Consider the following 20,409-nt stretch of genomic DNA (forward strand, 5'->3'; position numbering starts at 1 on the left):
CTCCTGATAGTATTTTAGATTCTTTCCAAAGAATCTTAGGTCCTGTAGCAATTAAAAACTTCTATTTTTTAGTACAATATTTACATTGTACTAAATATATACATTTAGTAAAAAATAAAGTTTCCCCTTATTCACTGTTCTGCTTCTGTGATATCAGTTATCTGCAATCAAGTGCAGCCTGAAATATTGAATGGAAAATTACAGAAATAAACAATTCATAAAGTGTAAATTACCTGCTATACTGAATAGCTTGATAAAATCTCTCAATGTCCAGCACTGGATGTGAATTGTCTCTTTGTCCAGCATATCCACCCTGTATGTGCCCCTGCCCCTTAGTCACTTAGTAACTTCTGGGTTATCAGATCGACAGTGCTGTGTTCAAATCACCCTTATAGTAAGTAGCCTAACACTATGTCACAGTGTCTCCGTCACTCACCTCACTTCATCTCATCATGTAGGCACTGCATCTCATATCACAAGAAGGGTGAGTACAGCACACTAAGATATTTTGAGAAAGAGACCACATTCGTCTAACATTTACTACAGTATATTGCTATAATTGTTCTATTTTAGTATTAGTTGTTGCTATTAAACTCTTATTGTCCTAACTGATAACTTAAATTTTATCATAGGTATGTATGCATAGGAAAAAACAGTGTATAAAGGGTTAATGATCATCCTCAGTTTTAGGCATCTACTTGGAATGTATCCCCCATGGATAGGAAGGAACTACCCTCACTCAATTCCAGGGGGTAAGTTCTGAGGGTGGTTGGGAACTGTATCACCCAATAATCTTTTTTAGGTTGCCTGTATACTTCCTGACCAGGGATTGAACCAGCAACCTAGGTATGTGCCCTGACCCGGAATCGAACCCCAGACCTTTTGGTGTACGGATGATGCTCCAACGAACTGAGCTACCTGGCCAAGTGCCCAGTAATATTTTTCCACCATTCCTAAATATTAGAATTGTTATAATGATTAATGATCATTTAGGGTGCCTTTTAAAAATGAAAATAAACCCATTTTCCAGGTGGGAGTGAAATTGAAAATCTTTGTCATTAGTGCTACACTCTTAGCTGGGGAAACATAGAAGATGGGAAGAAAGTAGTTTTACTTTTTAAAGCATAACCCTCTGAAGTTTAAACTCACTAACTTTGTAATATTAATGAAACATTTTTTTTCACCTGAATAACAAACTTGGTGGTGATGTTTCTGGCTTCTTCCCATAAGCACTGCGTACTTATGCCTAGAGGCTTCCTCTAGAGTTTTCAACTCAGAATCACAAAGGGAGGAAAGACTGGGCCAGAGAGGGACCCATTAAGATCCTGAGAAGAGGAAATTGATGCTTACACTGCTGTCAGCTAGAATTTTGAAGCCTTTCAAAAGTAAAGTTACACTGCATGCCCCAGATTTTATAGAGAGAAGCCTAGTGCCAATTGAAAAATAGAATTCTGGAAAGGTTTATGACCCGAGTGGCTCAGAGGCCCCCTTGAAGGCTGTGGAGTGCTAGAAGGTCCGTGGCTGGGTTTAAGAGAAGAAACGTTTCTGTGTTCTCATTCTGGTAAATTATGGACATCCGTATCCTGATAATTGCTCCCATGTATTGAGGTAGTTTAGTACAGGGAAGAAACCAGCTTCCTGGCATTAGACATCTGGGTCAGTTCCTGGCTCTGCCTCTTAGTAGCTACCTGACCTTGGGCACATTACTGAACCTTTCTGTCTCAGCTTGACCATCTTTAAAACAGGGATATGCTGGCACCTATTTCATACAGTGTGGTGGTTGTAATTATTCTTCAAGGTGATGCATATAAAATGCCATATGCATATAAAATGCATACAAAATGCCTGGCACATGGTTAACTGCTTAGTACCTAAACATTAGGTATTATATGTTGTATACCGCACCTAGAGTATCTCTAATGCTTTCTATAACTCTGTGATGTAAACCAGTAGCCCTATTTTACAGAAAATTGAGGCCCACAAAAGGGGAGCCGTTTGTTAGGAATGTGAAGGCCTGTGAAGATTTTCCTTTGCTCCCTTCCTCATCTCGATGGTGGTTCTCCGCTGTTGTTGGTCAATAACTACAGGTGTGAGGTAGAGCAGAAGGTGATTGTAACCATTTTTTTCTCAAATTTATGTGCTAGGATGCTTATGCAATTCGTAAGATATGCATAGTGTTCTCAGGCTTGTGAAATACATACCGGCCCCTTTCAGAGGAAAACATCCTCACTTACACTTGGACTTAAGTATGTTTGTCATAATGTTACGTAAATATATTCCAATGTGGAGTAAATGTCTTCGTTTATAGCACTTATGTAGTTATAAAATAAGACAAATTTGCAGATTTAATGCCAACAAAACTATAAAACCAATAAAATTCAAGTAATTACATTAATTTGTGTTATTTTGCTGAAAGTAAACTTTCAGTTTTGGGTTTATCCATGCTAATGATAGATTTTGTTTAATCTGTATCTGCCTTTTAATGTCATGATATTAATGTAGCATAAACATTTGAATATCTGTGGTTTAATATGGTGCAACCAAAAAGAAGTCTTCTTCAACTAATATGTCCTATAACTTGGTTGTAATAACTTCAGAATGTTATTTGATAGTTCAAAATAATAGGACTTCAGGAATACCAGTTTTAGTGGGTGTTACTTGATAAATTTGAAAGCTGTTTTTTTCCCTTTGAAGTCAATATTTAAGTGTAGACTTCACCCTAGTCCTGTTCCTGAACTTTGGACCTGGAGTCAGATTTCCTGGGTTCACACTGCTGCAAAAATATGTTTTACCTAAAAATTTCTGTGAATTTTACATTTCTTTGTAATAAACTAAAATTACTGGGTCAATGAGTATGTAGATACAAAGTTCTTGCTTTATGTTACATTTGCCATTTACAGCCCCAGGTAGAAGAGAGCCCAGCTTAGCACATCCCATATCAGAAGTCAGCAAACATTTTCTGTGAGGGGCTGAATGGGGTAAAGATTTTAGGCTCTGCAGGCCTCATACAGTCTCTGTTACAACTACTCAGCTCTGCCTTTACAGCATGAAAGCAGCCATAGGCAGTACATAAAACTTTATTTAATTTAAACTTCATATAATTTTCACATGACAAAATGTTATTCTTTTATTTTTTTCCAACAATTAAAAAATGTGAAAACCGTTTACTCTTAGAATGCTGGCTGTGCCAAAACCGGGCTCCCGGGCTTTGACTTGAGGGCCTAGTTTGTGGAGGCCTGTCCTAGATGACATTTGAGAGAATAAAAAGATAGCCCTTTTTGGCTTTTATTTATGGAGGCAGTGTAGTGCAGTGATTAAGACAGTGGCTCTGAAGTGAGACTACCTTCCCTTGGAATGTGACCTATTCATGACTCAGTTCCCTCATCTGGAAAATAGGGGAAGATTTTTCTTTGTATCAAATAGTTGTGGGAGATGAAATAAGAGACTGGATGGATGTATAACATATAACATTGAGAAGTAGTTTGTAGCCTTAGCTCTTATTTCTTTAGTTACTATTGAGGTTGTCCAGTTTATCATGTGCTTATTGGCCATTTAAAATTTTTTATTTGTTCTTTTGTGACTTCTATATTTACATTTATTATTTGTTCTGTACAATACCTATTTATATATTAAGGTTATCAACTCACTGTCAGATATTTTCCAAATCACTTTTGTCTGTTTTTTTTTTGCCTTCTGTTTTTATGTGTGGTTGTTTTTTTCAAAAGACAGATATGATCTTTTATATTGCAATTATTGAAGATAATGGTTTCATTTTTTTATTTTTATAAAAATATTTTCAATCTAAGGTGAGATGATATTTACCTGTATTTTTATTGTATTTTAACTTTTATAATTCTGGAATTTAATTTTATGTATGTCATAAATATCTAAATGTCTATTTTTATATAGATTTTACAAATTAATTCAGCATCATTAATTGAATAATTCTTTCTTTCCCACTGATTTAAAATGCCACTTTATCAGACTCTACATAATTTGGTTGAATGGAATTTGGCCTGAAAAAAAAAATTTAAAAACGAGGCTGTTAATATGACACTATTCTCTGGTCTTCGGTATTGATAATTTGGTGTAATATGAAGCCTTTTGTGTTACTTTAAAATTTTTTATTTATCTTTTGATTGTGGTAAAAACATCACATAATTTATCATCTTAACTATTTTTAAGTGTACAGTTCAGTAATGTTAAGTCTGTTTACATTCTTGTATCACAGAACTCCAGAACTTTTTCATCTTGCAAAACTGAAACTCTATACCCATTAGATAACAACTTCCCGCTTCCTCTTCCCCCTAGCTCTGGGAACCACAATTCTGTTATGCTCTATGAATTTCATTACTTTAGATCCCTCATATAATTGGAATCATACAGTATTTGTCTTTTTGTGACTAGATATTTCACTTAGCTTAATGTCCTCCTATCCTTAGAACTTTTTTCTTTTTTTAATATCTTGCTAATTCTGGGTGGAATAGTAATGTTTTTAAATCTAGTGTCTCTGATCAGATGGGATAGAGGTGTATTTTATGTGCTTCAGCTTTCAGATTTATCTTAAAGAGTATGCATACATTTTGCAGGAAAAAAATGATTCAAGAATTCTGTTTTGGACATTCAGATTGTTTCTGCTGATCTTTTATGATAGGACCTTTGGCTGGTCAACAACCCTATTCTGACTCATTTATTGAACAGTTATTTATTGAGTCCCTTCTGTGTATCGGGCAGAGTGCCAAATACGGTCATCCCCTGCTGGCAAATTTAGCTTGCTCTAATATATCTCTTTTATTGAATACTTAATTGTCACAACTATTGCTATCATTGGACATTTATCACTGGACATAGCTATTCCAGCTTTAAAAATAATCATGGCCCTGGTCAGTGTGGCTCAGTTGGTTGTGTCATCCAGTGCACGGAAAGTTCACCGGTTCGATTCCTGGTCAGGGCACATGGCCAGGTTGTGGGCTCTATCCCCTGTTAGGGTGTGTGTGGGAGGCAGCTGATTGATGTTTCTCACATTGATTTTTTTTTTCTCTCTCTCCCTTCCTCTCTCACTACAATCAAGAAAAACATATTAAAAAAATAATTATGATCTGCCAGAGCAGCAGTTTTCAGCAGCTGAAAATTAATAAGAAACATTAGGGGAAAACATTTTTTAAAATGAACAAAATACTTAAAAATATATGAAGAGTTTTAAACCTGTCTCAATATGTGCCCATATTGCCATCATATAAAAAAAATTAATGAACAAATTAATTAAACAGCTTTGAAAAATAGATAATAAAAAATTAAAATGTGATACAAATTTATTATATAACATAAAGGAACTAAACACAAACTAAGAAAAAGTATCAGCCATAGTTAACTGTTAACATTTGATTATATTTCTTTATAAATATGTATGTGTTGATAAACGTAGAATAAAGTCATACCGTTCTTACTGTTTTGTAACCTCTCTGTTTACTCACCATTTGTATTCTAACTTAATTTGTAGGACCATGTCTGTTGCTCCTTTTTACTCCTTTCAAGTGATCTGGTAATAATGACCTAAATTTTCTTTTTCAATCACTTTTTCACTCTGAATCTGTGTACCTCTCTCTTTCCCTCTTTAATTTTTTAATCCATCTGGTGTGCCTGTGTGTGTGTAAAGTGTGAGGCATAATTAAAATTTGATCCCCTCCTCACTTAAAATAATATAAAGAACAGTCTACTTCTCCTCCATTGGTTTGTGAATTTTCTTTTATCATATATGAATCCAGGGCATCAATTCCTGGGAAGTATATAAATTCAATCTCCATTGATATATCTGTGTATTCTTCACTTGATCTCACTTTTGGAGCTTGAAATAGGGACAAAGACTGACAGGTGTACATTCTAATCATTTTTTAAAAAAATCAATTAGCTTTTCTCTCACTTGTTATTTCTGATCATTGATTCTTAACTGGCATTGTACATCAGCTTTGTGCATCTGGGAAGCTTTATCAAAATATGCATCATCTTTGTGAATTATAATTTAGTAAATTGAGGTGGGACACCACCATATGTATTCTGAGAAAATTCCCTGATGGCTTCTGATATGTGTCATGCTTAAGAACCACTGTTCAAAGACATTAGCATTGTTCTACTCAGTCTTATGCTGCCTAGAAATTATTAATGGAATTGCATTAAACGTATCAATTAATTTTGGGAGAAATAGCATTTTTACAGTATTTAGTCTCATACTGGGTAAAATATGCATTTTCCATTATTGCATAAGTACATTACTAGCTCTCAGCAAAATTTTGTTGTTTTTCTTTGTTTGTATCCCACACATATCTTAGTAGGAATATTACTACATATTTATTTAATTAAAAAAAAAAAAATTGTGAATGAGTACTTTTCCCTTCTTTCTCTCTCTTGTTTTCTAATTTGTTTGTGTGGGTGTGCAGAAAAGGGTTTTTTTTTAGGGGGAGAGCGAGGGATGTTTATATTATAGGGCAATTTTATTTACATGGAACTTCATCTTAGTTGAAATAGATCTTTTTCAGATCACCACGTAGCAATTAAAGTAGTGATATGGAAATGGAAAAAATGAGGCAACATATGAATTGACATAATCTAGAGAGAAAAGGGGATTTTCTATGAATTGAAGACTGTTTAAGCCACTTTCTCATTGAGACCTACCTTGACTTATCTATTTAAACTTGCAAATCTTCACCTCTAGTTCTTGATCCTTTTACCCTCCTCACTTTCCCCCATATCACTTCCTATTACCTAACATACATAATTTACTTAAATTTCCCCCCCTTATTATCTGTCTCCATTAGAACTGAAGCTTCAGTGGGCTGGGATTTTTAGAACATAAACATAGCAGTGGAACATACCAAGTGTTCTAGAAATTTTAATGGAATGAATAAAATTTTAATTGGGGAAAATCAGATATGTAAGTGGGGAGTTTCTGAAAATAGTGACCTAATTGAGTAAGGGTTAGAAATCTGATTCTACTAGAAATTTAAAAACTAGCCCAAATGAGACCTTTTCTTCCTAGAAGGAACCTGTGGGTAAAATACACATTATGAAAACTGCCTTTCATCTAAGAGGTAAGTAATTCATATTTGAATATGTAGGAACAGGGATGTTGCTGTTCATTGCCAGGGATCTTTTTACTATGTGGAGGTCTTTTATTGTCCCTTGAAAACAGAAAGTGTATTGGGTAAACCACTTTTTAAATTTACCCTACAAAACAGAGGTCATTGAAGTCATCTCTCCATTTTTATAGATGAAAATTAAAAAGAGAGAGAAAAGTTGTTTCGCTAGATTAGAGATTAATACGGGATAGCTCTGTTTATTTCTTCTGTGTGCTGATAGTGAAGGGTCATCTGCCTCATTTCTGCCTGCCCTTGAGAGACCTGTGGTTATGTCTTTTGCAGTCAGAGCTGTGTTAATTGTGACTTAAGATTTGAACAGTATTGTTCCATCTTGGGGTGAGCACCTACCTCTTGGACCCCCATCTTCACCCTTCCACCCCCCCCCCACTAGATAGAGTTCAAAGGAAAAAGCCTGCATCACAGAAAATTTAAAAAGGAGACTTGGGAGGATTGCCTTTCAGCTTCACACATTTTTGTTTTTTAAGATTTGAGTTGTCTCCCCCTTTAACACTTCTCTTTTGCATATTGCTCTTTTGCAGTCTCCTTGATTTTGCCTTGTACTTGTGTTTATATGTTTATATTCTGTCTCCTCTTGTAGGTGGCAACATTGTAAAGGCAGACAGTTTATCTTCTATTTCACAATTCCCCAGAGCACTGTGTACAGTGTCTTAAACAAGAAGCACTCAATTAATGTTTGCCTCACAGGTAAACAAGAGGGAAAATTAAGGTTTCGGGAAGGAGACTGCAATATTACCCAAAATCATATTAAGGAGTCAGAGTAATCAAAACAGGCGTTTGGTCTCCCTGGCATTTAGAGTGAAATGAAAGCTGGACCCCATATGAATGGATAAAATGAGTTGTGGGACTGCTCAAGTAGATGATTGTTATTGTTTCCTTCCAAAACCTGGTCTGTGGCATTTTGTTCCAGAGGAAATTCTAGACCTCTGGTGATTTAATCTTGCCAAATTAGAAACCTCTGAAATGAGTCAATTCTCGTTTTCATTCACTTTGTTTTTACATGGAAGATTGCATAGACAACCAGATGAATGAAGCTTAGTTTTCTGGTGGGTTGGTGGTGATAATTTTCTCAGTTTGTCCTTGTCATGGTTCCCATGGTAATATTTTGTATGTTGATGATGTACAGGTTAGGTTTATATTATGTGTTTGGAGGGAATTCTTTGTGTAATTTTGAATCAAGCAGTTCCTGGTACTCAGAGATTTGTTGATAGCATGGATCCAAGATCAGAATAGAAGAGAAAGACGTGCTGAGGAAAACACCTGGGCTTGCCATCTAGACCCTTGGCTTCCATAAAATGAAGGGGTTGAATGAGATACTCTGTAGAGCACAGATTCTCAACCCTATTAAATCTAATGCCTCTTTTGTATAGCATATGTTTTGTAGTGCTCTTTTTACTACCATGAAATGAAATTCATATATAATATAGCCTGCCAACATGTATAATTTAAAATATATATATAATCCCTAACTATAATATAAAAGAGCAATACAAGTCAACAAATCAAGTAATTTATAATAAAGTAATATGTATTTTAATATGTAAATGCTTAGATATGATCACACAGGAAGATATAATGAAGTATACTCAGAAACCAAACACTATATGTGATGGCTACAAATGCAAATAGATGTCAGTTGTATTGGCCATTTAAATGCTATGAATGGCATTGTTGTTAGTGATGTTATTTTTCCAGAATCCTGAGCAATTCTTGATGAAGTTTCAAATCAAACAAAATATCAGTGTTCTTTTGATTTACACAATTTCATTTTCTAATAATAGAAGCTTAAAAATTTTAAAAATTTTATTTTAAATTTGTTTTTATTGATTTTTTTTTAATAGAGAGGAAAGGAGAGGGATTGAGAGAGAGAAACATCGATGAGAGAGAAACATCATTGACTGGCTGCCTCTTGCACACCCCGCACCAGGGACCAAACCCGCAACCCGGGCATGTGCCCTGACTGGGAATTGAACCTGCAGCCTCTTGGTTCATAGGCTGACGCTCAACCACAGAGCCACTCTGGCAGGGTTAAACATAAAAGTTTTTAAACCATGCAAAAAGTTCTTTGCTTTTGTATGTAAAATGGAATTAGGTTCTAGGCTTAGATAATCATGAACAGGTTTGTGACCTGCATGGTTCATGGGACATTTGAAAGTTGGGTAGGATGTGGTACAGTACTTCATTAAGGAGGACTGATTGTATTGCACATTGCATGATGTAGCTCTGAAACCCTGCCTGCTAATGCCAGTCCAGTAGCCGTCTCCCCACACCAACCCTGACGACCAGATTTCTGAATCGTCCTCTAGGGGACAGTACTGCCCCCACGGAAAACCACTGCTCTAGGACAGGCTTTCTCAGCCTCAGCCTTGTAACATTTTGGGTAAGGGAATTCTTTGTTGTGCGGGGCTGTCCTGTGCATTGGAGGATGTTTAACAGCATCTTTGGCTTCTACCCACTCTGTACAAGGGCACTCCACTAGTTGCAATGACCCAAAAGGACTCCAGATATTGCCAAATGTCTCCTGAGGAATAAGTAAAATTGCCCCAGGTTGATAAGCACTACCCTGAGAAGCACTAATCTGTCATTAGTATAATATAATATTTGTTAATATGGATAAAAGCTTTGCATACAGCACTAATAGGTATTATTAATTTTTCTGCCAGGCTAAGCTGGTAATGGAAGCTTTTACTATTGGCATTATTTAATTGTCTGGCTTTGAGGGGTGGGAAGTATGTATAGTAGAGGATGATAAATTTTCTAGTATGAGAGCATAGAAAATGAGAACTTCAAGAAAAACTGCCACAAGAAAGCCCTTTGATAAGTAGGAGTTCACCGAATTTCTTTTTGACAAGTTCAAAATTAATGTTAAAGGTTACAAAATCAGAATTTTAGTTCTGCCAGAAACATTAGAAATTCAATGGATACTTTTGTATTTTGCAAATGAGAAAAGTGCAGTCACAGTTTAACTGAACCAGGACGTTAATCCATGTCTTGGGTGTCTCCCACACTGCTCTTTGTGCGTTACAGTGCCTGTCAATCAGGGTCTATTTTAAAGTAGCTTTAGCTTTCTGCAAGCTCTGACTCTTGATAAGAAATAAAAGACAAAAATAACACTTTTCTTTAAAACCTTGATCTCTGTTATGCATGCCAGGAAAAATAAGTGAGAAGGTTAGCTATTATATACAGGGACTTGCTTTCATATATTCAACCCAGAAATATTTTTAATGCTAATGTAATAACAGCATTTTTGTGATACTTTTGAGGACTAGGCATTGTTCTAAGAAATGCACCTTTTAAGGCTTACAAGAACTCTAGAATAGGTACTGTTATTATCATTCATCCCCCTTATGTACATGAGGTACCAAGAGCCTAAGAAATTTGTGCAGGGTCATACGGTTCGTAACTGACTGAACTGGGATCAGGCCTTCTGCTCCATGCTCCTGTCTACTTGCTTCATGCCTTAAGGATAGATTGCTGTTATATTCTGCTTGTGAAATGGATATTCCTAGGAGCTAGACATTTGGAGAAGTTCAGACCCGAGCACATTGTATTTTCTTCAAAGGTTAAATCGGTCTGCCCCAACATTTACACCAAAAGTGAATTTGCTCTTTATAGGATATAAGTGCTTCTTTCATGTTGTCTGCATCTGAACCACAGTAAAGCAGTACTCAGGCATGAAGTTCATAGCAGGAAGGAACCGGGATCTGAAATGAAAGGATTATATAAAGTCGTCTTCGTGTTTGTTTCACCCTTTGTTGTTCCCCCAGCAGAAACAGCGAAGATTTTGAAATCCTTTATTGCAAAATGAGTTGGAAGTAGACACAAATAATATATTTGATTGACAGCTATAAAAAAAAAAAAGAAGCAAAAATACCCAACCCTTATTTCAAAAGACACCTGAAGGAAAAACAGCTATATTTATTGAGAAGTGGATGCAAACCCTTGAAACATAATATTTAAAAATTAAAATAGCATCACAGGTTTTAGAAATACTTCCAAAGTCAATATTAGGTTTATAAGTTCCAGGTAGTAGAAGAGGCAGAATCAAGTAACTTCTGTGTTCCTAGCGCACTCCCTCTCTCCCTCTTTCTCTCTCTCTCTTTCCCTCTCCCTCCTCCTCCCTCCCTCATTTTATTTATTACCCGTGATATGGGTACAGGCATCATTTTGGCTGCTTTTCCCACTTTTTTTTTTTTTTTAAGAAATTGTACTTTAGTGAAAAATCTTTTTAAAATTTTCTTTCTTGCTGTTATATTCTCCATATTGTTGATTGTAGCAGAATCGCTGATGGACGTCCATTTACATGTTTTTATTTCATAGTTGGCAGCACCACTTTTACACCTCGAAACTGGAAACTTGGCAGGAAAGTTGCATATCAGGATGTGTTTATGGGTGGTGGGGGTGGGGTGGTGTGAGGACAGGAAAGGAAGACACTCAAAAATAAAGTTTTCATTTATTATGAGCTCAGCTGGTGTCATGTATTACTCATTTCATCCATTTGCCTTATGAAATGAATATTTAAATTTGTTTTCATGATCAAGATCCATTACATAATTTGTAGGGCTCAGTTTGAAATGAAAATGTTGGTAGGTTTGCCAGATTTTGCAAATAAAAATAAAGGACACCTGACCAAATTTGTGGGGGTTTTTCAGCTTTATTGAGGCATGACTGACAAATAAAAATTGTATATATTTAAGGTGCACAATGTCATGTTTTACTATATATACATCATAAAGTGATCACCACAATCAAGCTAATTAACATATCAATCCCCTCATATTGTTACCTTTGTGTGTGTGTGTGTGGTGAGAACAGTTAAGATCTAACCTCTTAGCAATTTTCAAGTATATAATACTGTCCACAAATCAGAATCTCCTCTAAGGTTAAAAAAAATCAATGCCTGCATGTAATTGGTTTAGGGTTTAGCAGGGCATTTTATAAAACTGTCCCAAGTAGTTTTAATGCACAGAACTGGTTGAGAAACTAAAGTGTGGTCACTGGCCCAGCAGTATTAGCACCACCTAAGAATTGGTTGGAAATGCATATTCTTGGGCTCCATCCCAATCCTGTTGAATCCAAATGTTGGGGACTTCTGCCCAGAAATTGAAGTTTGTTTTAAGAAGCCCTCCAGGTGAATCTAATACACTTTAAAGTTTGGAACCTCTGCTATAAACAATTGGAAAATGCTAAAAGCTTTGAAAACTTTATGTTTTAGAAGAGAACTCTGGAAGATATGTTGGGGACTGATTTAATAAGGAACAGAGAGGATAAGGCAACCCTTTGGAAACTGTTACCTTTACAGGATCATGGGGGTAAGAAGACAGGCGAAAAAGTAGAGCAGTGTATATAGGAATGAAGGTTCAGGAGACATTTCAGAAACAGAATTGGTGGAATTTTGTGACTGATTGATTGGATTGAGGGGGTTGAAGGAGAGAGCCAGATCAAAGAAAATGTGTGAAATTTCTTTCTGGATAATTAAAGGATGTTTTCATTAAACAAAACTGAACTGTCCTTAGCAAGTGTAAGCTTGGGGAAACAATAAAGAATATGAGTTACCTTTAAGTATCCAAGGGACGTCTTGCCTAATTGAGAATTTGGTTCTAGAACTTTGAAAGCAAATGGGCATGGGTGTAGCACTGGGAGTTCTCACCATGATACTTACATTTTTAAAATCAACTTACTCAAACAGTTATGTATGTGCACTAAATAATTTATTTTAAAACATTCATTTCCTTTCATGTTGAGATAAAGATGATGAGCTTTAAACAAATCTATAATCTTTTATATTTGTTCAGACCATTTATATGAAGTTATTTTTAGTAATTAGTAGAATCTGTAGAATGTGTTAACATTATAGTAAAACAAAAATAACTTTTTGTAAACTTACTATTCCATTCTTGGGTCAAACATATACCAAACATTCATTTTCAGAGGAAAAAACAGATGGGGAAAACAAGAATAAATTTCTCATTGCAGCTGATAAAGGAGGCAGTTTTGTGTCATGATCAAATCTACTGGTTTGGGAGCCAGACTGAGTTCCACCCACTTATAGCAGATGTGACTTTGGACATTTTACTTAAACTCTCTGTGCTTTGGTTTCCTCATCCGCAAAATGGCTAAATTTATGGTATCCATTTTATAGGGTTTTTGTAAGGATTGAATGAGTTAATAAAAGTACTTTGAAAAGTGCTCAGCATTTAGTTAGCAATCATTAAATACAGAAATCCACTTTCTATTTTTCAAATTATTGCTATCAATAATTTCTGAGTCTTTATATTATTTATGTCTGTTTATGAACTCTGAACGTTGAAGGGAATGATTACAAACCAGATAATTTCTAGGAATTCTGAATAATTCATGGAGAAAATGTACCAAAAACATAGTATAATTTCTAAATATATAAAATTAAAACTTACCTTCCAATTTAGACACATTCACATTTTTTAGCTCAAAGTAGGGGGTCAGGAGGAACTAGGCTTTAAATTCTTTACAATTTTATATCTTATTTCATTAATCCTCATTCTGAGCATAGTCAGTAGCAAATCATAATTTACTCCAAACAGGAATAAGTAAATTACTACTCTTTTGATCCATAGTATGAAGGTCAAGAATGTATCATAACAATTTCTACATCAGAAGTTATATAAAAGAAAGCTACCAAGTAAAGTGTGATTATAATTAGTAATAATAATGGTAATTCACAGCTGTTTGATTTGACCCTTAACAGGGCAATGAGAAGGAGGTGGCACCCCTGGAAGCAGAAAATGATCTAATTCTTCCATCTGAGATTTGTAAATTAAGGCTGTTCATCACCACTCCTCAGTTATTATGATCTGAATTTCACACCAAATCTTCCCTTACTTTAGAAATCATTATGCTGGTATAAAGGCCAGGGAGAAATGTTTCATCTTTAACATTTTGCTTATCCTCTCTAAAATGGTTTTACAATCCACGTTTTCAACCTATTTCGGTTGTGGGGACCTGGCAGGTGTATTCTGGGCATTTGTATTTCTAGGGTCTGTCAGAGCCAGGGAGCTCTTGTAACTTGGGCACATGTCCAGGCAGGTTCTAAATATAGCTAACACTATCTTGTCCTACTTGGAGTTCTTCTTTTCTGGGAATGACCCGCAGTTGGGACAAACTTCCTGGGCTTTGCAGAAGGTATTGAAAATATGCCATTGTATGCTCCAAGTGCTTAAACTCTGCCTGGGCAAGACCCCAGTCAGCTTTACTCCCAGAAGGAAACTATTGCCAACACTCAGCAAGGAAATCCATATTTCGTGATACTCCTGCAGGGCCAGTAACCCTTTTAGAGGTGGATTCCTTAGTGAATGAATGGAAATATACAGGGCTTTACAGAGGTAAAAACTAATGTTGGTTATTCTCAAGAAATATTGGGTATTTACAGTATTTATTTATAGCTCCTCATCTAAGGAATTGGAGTTCTCTAAGTCATGATTTGGCATGTATAGTGAGTACATGAGTTGGGATTTATTAAGTGATACATATATTATAGATATTTCAAGGGTGCTATCCTTGTTGACAGATTAGGCAAAATAGATTAATTGGCTTTATATTTAAGAAATAAAATTGTATCACATCTGTGAAACATCTTTTGCTCTTCCTCATTGTAAAAAATGCTTGAGGAAAGTCTTATTTTAGTTAATTTGCCCGTCTGCAGCTCCGACTGACTTCAGTGCCATCACTGGGCCCTAGTAACAGAAATCATATATTTGATATCTTGGCTGAGAAATAAACAGTTATGAAGTAATTTTCTTTTATAATTCAGTCACAGAATTCAGCCTGCTTTAAGTTGTTTGTTAACAGAGTGTGACAATTTACATATTAAAGATAAAAATTTATAATAAGAAACTGCCCACATACTTTACTTGAAGGGTAATTACCCTGCATATACTCCATAACTCACCAGCAGTGAATTATTATGGTCTTTACTTTGTCAGAAAGACTTTAATAACTTTATTTTGCCCCTGGTGTCTTAAAGTTATGGATTGTATGCAAGGCATCACAACGGTTTCTTTTTGATAGGAAGTAGACTTCTCTTCACAAGTGGTCAGTAATTCACTTCAAAATGATGATTTTGTGTCTCTAGATTATATATCCACTAACAGCAGTGATTAAATGCCTTACTTAAATTTACATAATTTGAAAACCACTCACATATTAATATGAGTAGAATACTCACATATTAATTGTTTAAAATATAGTGGAATCCTTTTGTAACACCACTGAGTAACGGTACTTACAGTAATGGTAATACCTGTATTATGGGTCAACTGTATTACATCTGATTGTTATGATAGTATGAAATTGAGTGTTGTGTTGAGGGAGGGTTATAATTTTATTTGAAGCATACTACTTTGTTCTTATTCCATTTGGCTGGAATTCTTCCCATTTATTGATTATTAGTTTAACAGCAAAATTGTGAGCCACTGTGGTGTCATTATTAAAATAGGTATGTGTTATCTAGAAGTGGGAGATAAGAATGTGTTAATAGTTGGAGGGGAACATATCAGCTAAAAGAACAGAATAGTTTGGTGGTTAAGTGCCTTGATGGTTGACACTAAAGGGTGATGGCTAGAAGGTGTGGGAAAACAGGAAGATTATTTATAGATGACATTACCAAAGAGTGATGCACTGTGCGAGAGAATAGTTGGCTAATATGCATTATTGGGAGACATAACTTTAAGTCATAGGTATGAAAAGTACTTTTATTTTAACTTGGTTTTTAAAGCATACAATGAAAAGGAATAAAAATAACTGTTTTGCTGTTAAAAATTCAGTCTAGAGGCAGAATTTGATGATATTAATTTTTTAAAAATCAAGAGACATGTTTATTGAAAGTTGAAATTTCTAGTTAAATTTATTAGGGTGACATTGATTAATAAGATTATATAGGTTTCAAGAGTACATTTCTATGATACATGATCTGTATATTGCATTGTATCCTACTACCCAAAGTCAAATAATCTCTTGTCCCATACATTTGACTCTCTTTACTCTTTCCTGCCCCCTTCACCTCCCTTCCCTATGGCAACCACCCTACTGTTGTCCATGTCTATGAATTTTTGTTTATTTGTTTTTCTTGTTTGTTCACTTGTTGCTTTCAGTTTTATATCCCAGATATCAGTGAAATCATATGGTTTTTAACTTTTCTGTCTGACTTTTTTCACTTAGCATGATATTCTCAAAGGCCATCAATGTTGTTGCAAATGGCAGTATTTCATCTTTTCTTATGACTGAGTAATATTCTGTTGTATGTATGCACCACATCTTCTTTATCCAATCACCTATCGAAGGATACTTCAGTTGTTTCCATGCCTTGGCCACCATGAATAATGCTGTGATGAACAGAGGGTGCATATATCTTTGCAAATAAATATTTTCAAAATTTTGGGGGGAAGAGGGATTGCTGGGTCATATATAACTCTATTCTTAATTTGTTGCAGAACCTCCATATTGTTGTCCATAGTGGGCAGAAGACCTGAACAGACACATCTCCGAAGAGGGTGTACAAACAGCCACTAGATACATGAAAAGATGCTCAACTTCACTAGCTATTAGGGAAATGAAAATGAAAACTGGAACTTTTAAAAGAAAAACTTATCCAACAATTTCACTTCTGAGTATATTCTCAAATGATTTGAAAACAGAGACTTGAAAGGTATTTGTACACCAGTGTTCATAGTAGCATTTTTCACAGTAGCCCAAAGGTGGGAAAATAACTCACATGTCCATTGATGGGTGAATGGATAAACAAAGTATGGTATATACATACAATGGAATATCACCCAGTATTAAAAAGGAATGAGCCTGGCTGGTGTGGCTTAGTGGTTGAGAGTCGACCCATGAACCAGGAGAAGGTAGCTGATCAATGACTCTCTTTCATCATAGCTGTTTCTAACTCTTCCTCTCCCTTCTTCTCTCTGAAATCAATAAAACATATTTTTTTAAAAAAGGAATGAAATCCTGACACATACTACAACATAGATGAATTGTGAAGACATTATGCCAAGTGAAATAAGACAGACAAAAAGGACAAATATTGCAACTGAACTGTATACCTAAAAATGGTTAAAAGGTACATTTTGTTATGTATATTTCACTATAATAAAAAAGGAAAACTTACTAAAATGGTGCTATATAATAATTAAATGCTTCCAGTTAGCGAACAAGACAAATATAGGGGTTAGCCAATTATTCATAGTCATAAATATTCAGTAGTCGTCATCAGACTAAATTTTGGGAAAATACAATTTCCTTTTGTTGTGTGTAATCTTGGGAATGATTTGCCCATATTTAAATATACTTTCTTTCAGTACTTGATATAATTCTTGGTACCTGGAAGATGCTAAATAAATATTTGTTGATTGATATTTATTTATTCAGTAAATTATAGTCATAACTTCATGTACAAAATAATAACCTTAACTATAACTCATTAAGCCTACTTAAAGCTCAGAGAACAGGTAGAAAATAAAACCTTTACAATAAAAGCAATAAAAATGTAGTGTACGCCTTGGCTGGGTGGCTCAGTTGGTTGGAGCATTGTCCCGTCCACCAAAAAGGTTGTGGGTTAGATTCCTGGTTAGGGCACATACTTAGGTTTTGGGTTCAGTCCCTGGTCAGGATGCATAAGGGAGGCAGTTGATCAATGTTTCTCTCATATCTATGTTTCTCTTTCTCCCCACTCTCTCTCCCTTCCTCTCTATAAATCGATAAACATATCCTTGGGTAAGGATTTAAAAAATGTAGTGTACAGTATACTAGATTATGGGAACTAATGTATCTTAGTTATTATAAAGCATGCCATGGATTTTAGTTGTTTATATAAAACAATAATAATAATATTTGTAATATTTTAAGAAATCACAGCTATTTGCCTGAAAGACTGCCTCTAGGATCAATTATCCTATTTTATAGATGTAGAAAGAATCACAGTGTATCAGAAATTCTGTTCTGTCTATCCATTTATGCACACACATGAACAGAGATACAAAACTGGGATACATAAAATTAGGATTCTAATGATCATTCTGTTTTACAGCCTGCAATTTTTTTTCACTGAGCATTAAATAGTGAACATTTTCTCGTGTCACTAAATATTCTTTTTACAGCTGCTTTCTAAGTAGCTGCATTGCCTTTTATTTTATGCCTATGCCTGTACGAATCCTCTATTACTGGGATTTTAGATTTTTTCGCTTTTATAAGTGGTTCTGTGATGAAAATACTCTTATGCCTATCTGTATTATTTTCTTAAAATAAATTCCCAGAAGTAAAATTAAATCAAAAGGTATGAACATTTTAAAAAACGTTTGATACATATGTGCCAAGTTGTCCTTCACAAATACTGTGCAGGTTTATACTTCTATAACAGACTATATGAGAACACCCATTGCCCCTCCTAGAATTAGGTTTTTGTGTGTGTTTTTAAACAGCCTTTGGAGAAGTGAAGAATCATAATCATTTCTTTTAATTTGCATTGGTGACTTGAGCATTTTTATATGATTGTTGAGCATGTGTATTTCTACGTGTCATGGTTAATCTGATGTGTTCCTCATTTCTATTTGGAACACTGATTTATGTGTTAAGATAGTAACCTGGTTGTGTGCTGTTTCTTTTGCAACTACAGTAAGTCCTCACTTACTGTTGTCAGTATGTCTTGGAAATTGTGACTTTAAGTGAAACAACACTTAACAAAACCAGTTTTACTGTAGGCTAACTGATAGAAACAAGAGTAAGTTCGTATGGCGTATTTCTCGAAACAAAAACATCACCAAGCTTCTAAATAAAGACCCCAAACCCTTCTTATGTTAAACATTGAAATAAATGTGAGCTGCACATATGTTTAAGAAAGATGAGTGAAAATAAGTAAGAGAATTCTTTATCAACCTGCTTATTCCAGTTCAGGGTCCCAGGTAGCCAGAGCCTACCCGGCAGCTCCGGGCACAAGGCGGGCACCCACCGTGGACAGGAAGGGCACACTTACGGTCACACCACACTCACTCAGGCTGGGACAGTGTTGACAGACCAGTTTACCTAACGCTTATGTCTCTGGTATGGGCGGACACCAGAGGACCCAGAGGAAACCCATGCAGACATGGGCAGAACATGCATGTTCCGCACAGTTGTCCCAGTGAGGAATCAGGTTTTTTTTCCTTAGAAACGTTTTAACAAAACAACTTAATTCAAGGATCTGCTGTACTTTTTCTCCAGTGGTTTTTTTCTGTTTTCAATGTTTTGCCAAGTGTTGCCAAGGAAAATGATAAAGTAAATTAAAAAACAAACAAAAAAACCTTTTAGATAGATTACTTAACCTTATATGAGATTCGTTTCTGAATGCGGGATAGATATGGTAAATTCCCTTCCTTCAACACCAGGTGAGAAAAATGTACCCTGTTACTTAGGTGTAAAGCATTCAGTCTTATGTTATACCAGATAACTTCAGATAGCTTGTTTCTAGGGTTTTATTTAAGACACGGAGTTTCTTGAAGGGTAGTATAGTTATAATGAACGTTTTCATTTGGGTCTGCTTTAAGTATTTTTGAAACACAACAGCAGTTGACATTTTTACTGGGGCAACATTGAGAGAAGTTGTACCCATGCTAATAAGGAGGGTAATAATAAATTGACTATTGAGTAGAATTGTGTTTCTTACAGGCAGAGTATTTGAGCAAATCTCCAAATGTTTTTTCCATGATTGGAAAATAGAGCTATTTTGTTTTGGGGTTATCATTTATATTTAAACATGGTATGAACGGAATTTAGGAAATTCATTTCAGATATATGAAACTTAACATTGATGTGTGTATATGTGGTTTTAGTATATGTTGGAGGGGCTGGGAGTGACAAAAAAAAAAGACAAAATCATAATATTGAGAAAGATATTAAAGTATATGAAATATTTATTGTCATAAATTGCTCTCCAACCCAGTAGTGGTAAAGGGCATGTGAAAATACTATAAGGTTACTTTCAAAACAAATACTTAATCAAATTCCAGGAGATGAATGTATCTGTATAAAAGACGCTTGGCAATTGCATAAGCCTTTTTCTTTATCTGTTTATCAAGCAATTGACTGTTGAATTGTCTTTGTTTGTATTAGGAACACTTGGTGTGTAGTTTCCTTAAGTTTTCAAAAACATAATACATGGCCACCCATTTGCCACTGATTGGCATTATGAAGAATTGGAAGGGGAGGTGTACTAACATAAAAAGTTGACAAGCTTAATTTTTGTAAT

General features: G+C 35.2%; 1 long non-coding RNA gene across 4 annotated transcripts in view; it reads left to right on the top strand.

The window, feature by feature from the left end:
* The window catches only part of LOC107544195 (uncharacterized), a 115,301-nt gene that overhangs the window by 13,942 nt on the left and 80,950 nt on the right, over window positions 1–20,409 (top strand). The window contains exon 1 of one of the 4 annotated variants that reach the window (XR_001603881.2): window positions 16,637–16,833. The exons of the other annotated variants lie outside the window; for them this stretch is intronic. This is a non-coding gene — a long non-coding RNA (uncharacterized LOC107544195). Of the gene's footprint in view, window positions 1–16,636; window positions 16,834–20,409 lie in introns of those variants that run through there. 4 annotated transcript variants of the gene reach the window in all.

Source organism: Miniopterus natalensis, chromosome 3 (assembly GCF_054644295.1).
Source record: "Miniopterus natalensis isolate mMinNat1 chromosome 3, mMinNat1.hap1, whole genome shotgun sequence".
In the NCBI taxonomy this organism is placed as follows: domain Eukaryota; kingdom Metazoa; phylum Chordata; class Mammalia; order Chiroptera; family Miniopteridae; genus Miniopterus; species Miniopterus natalensis.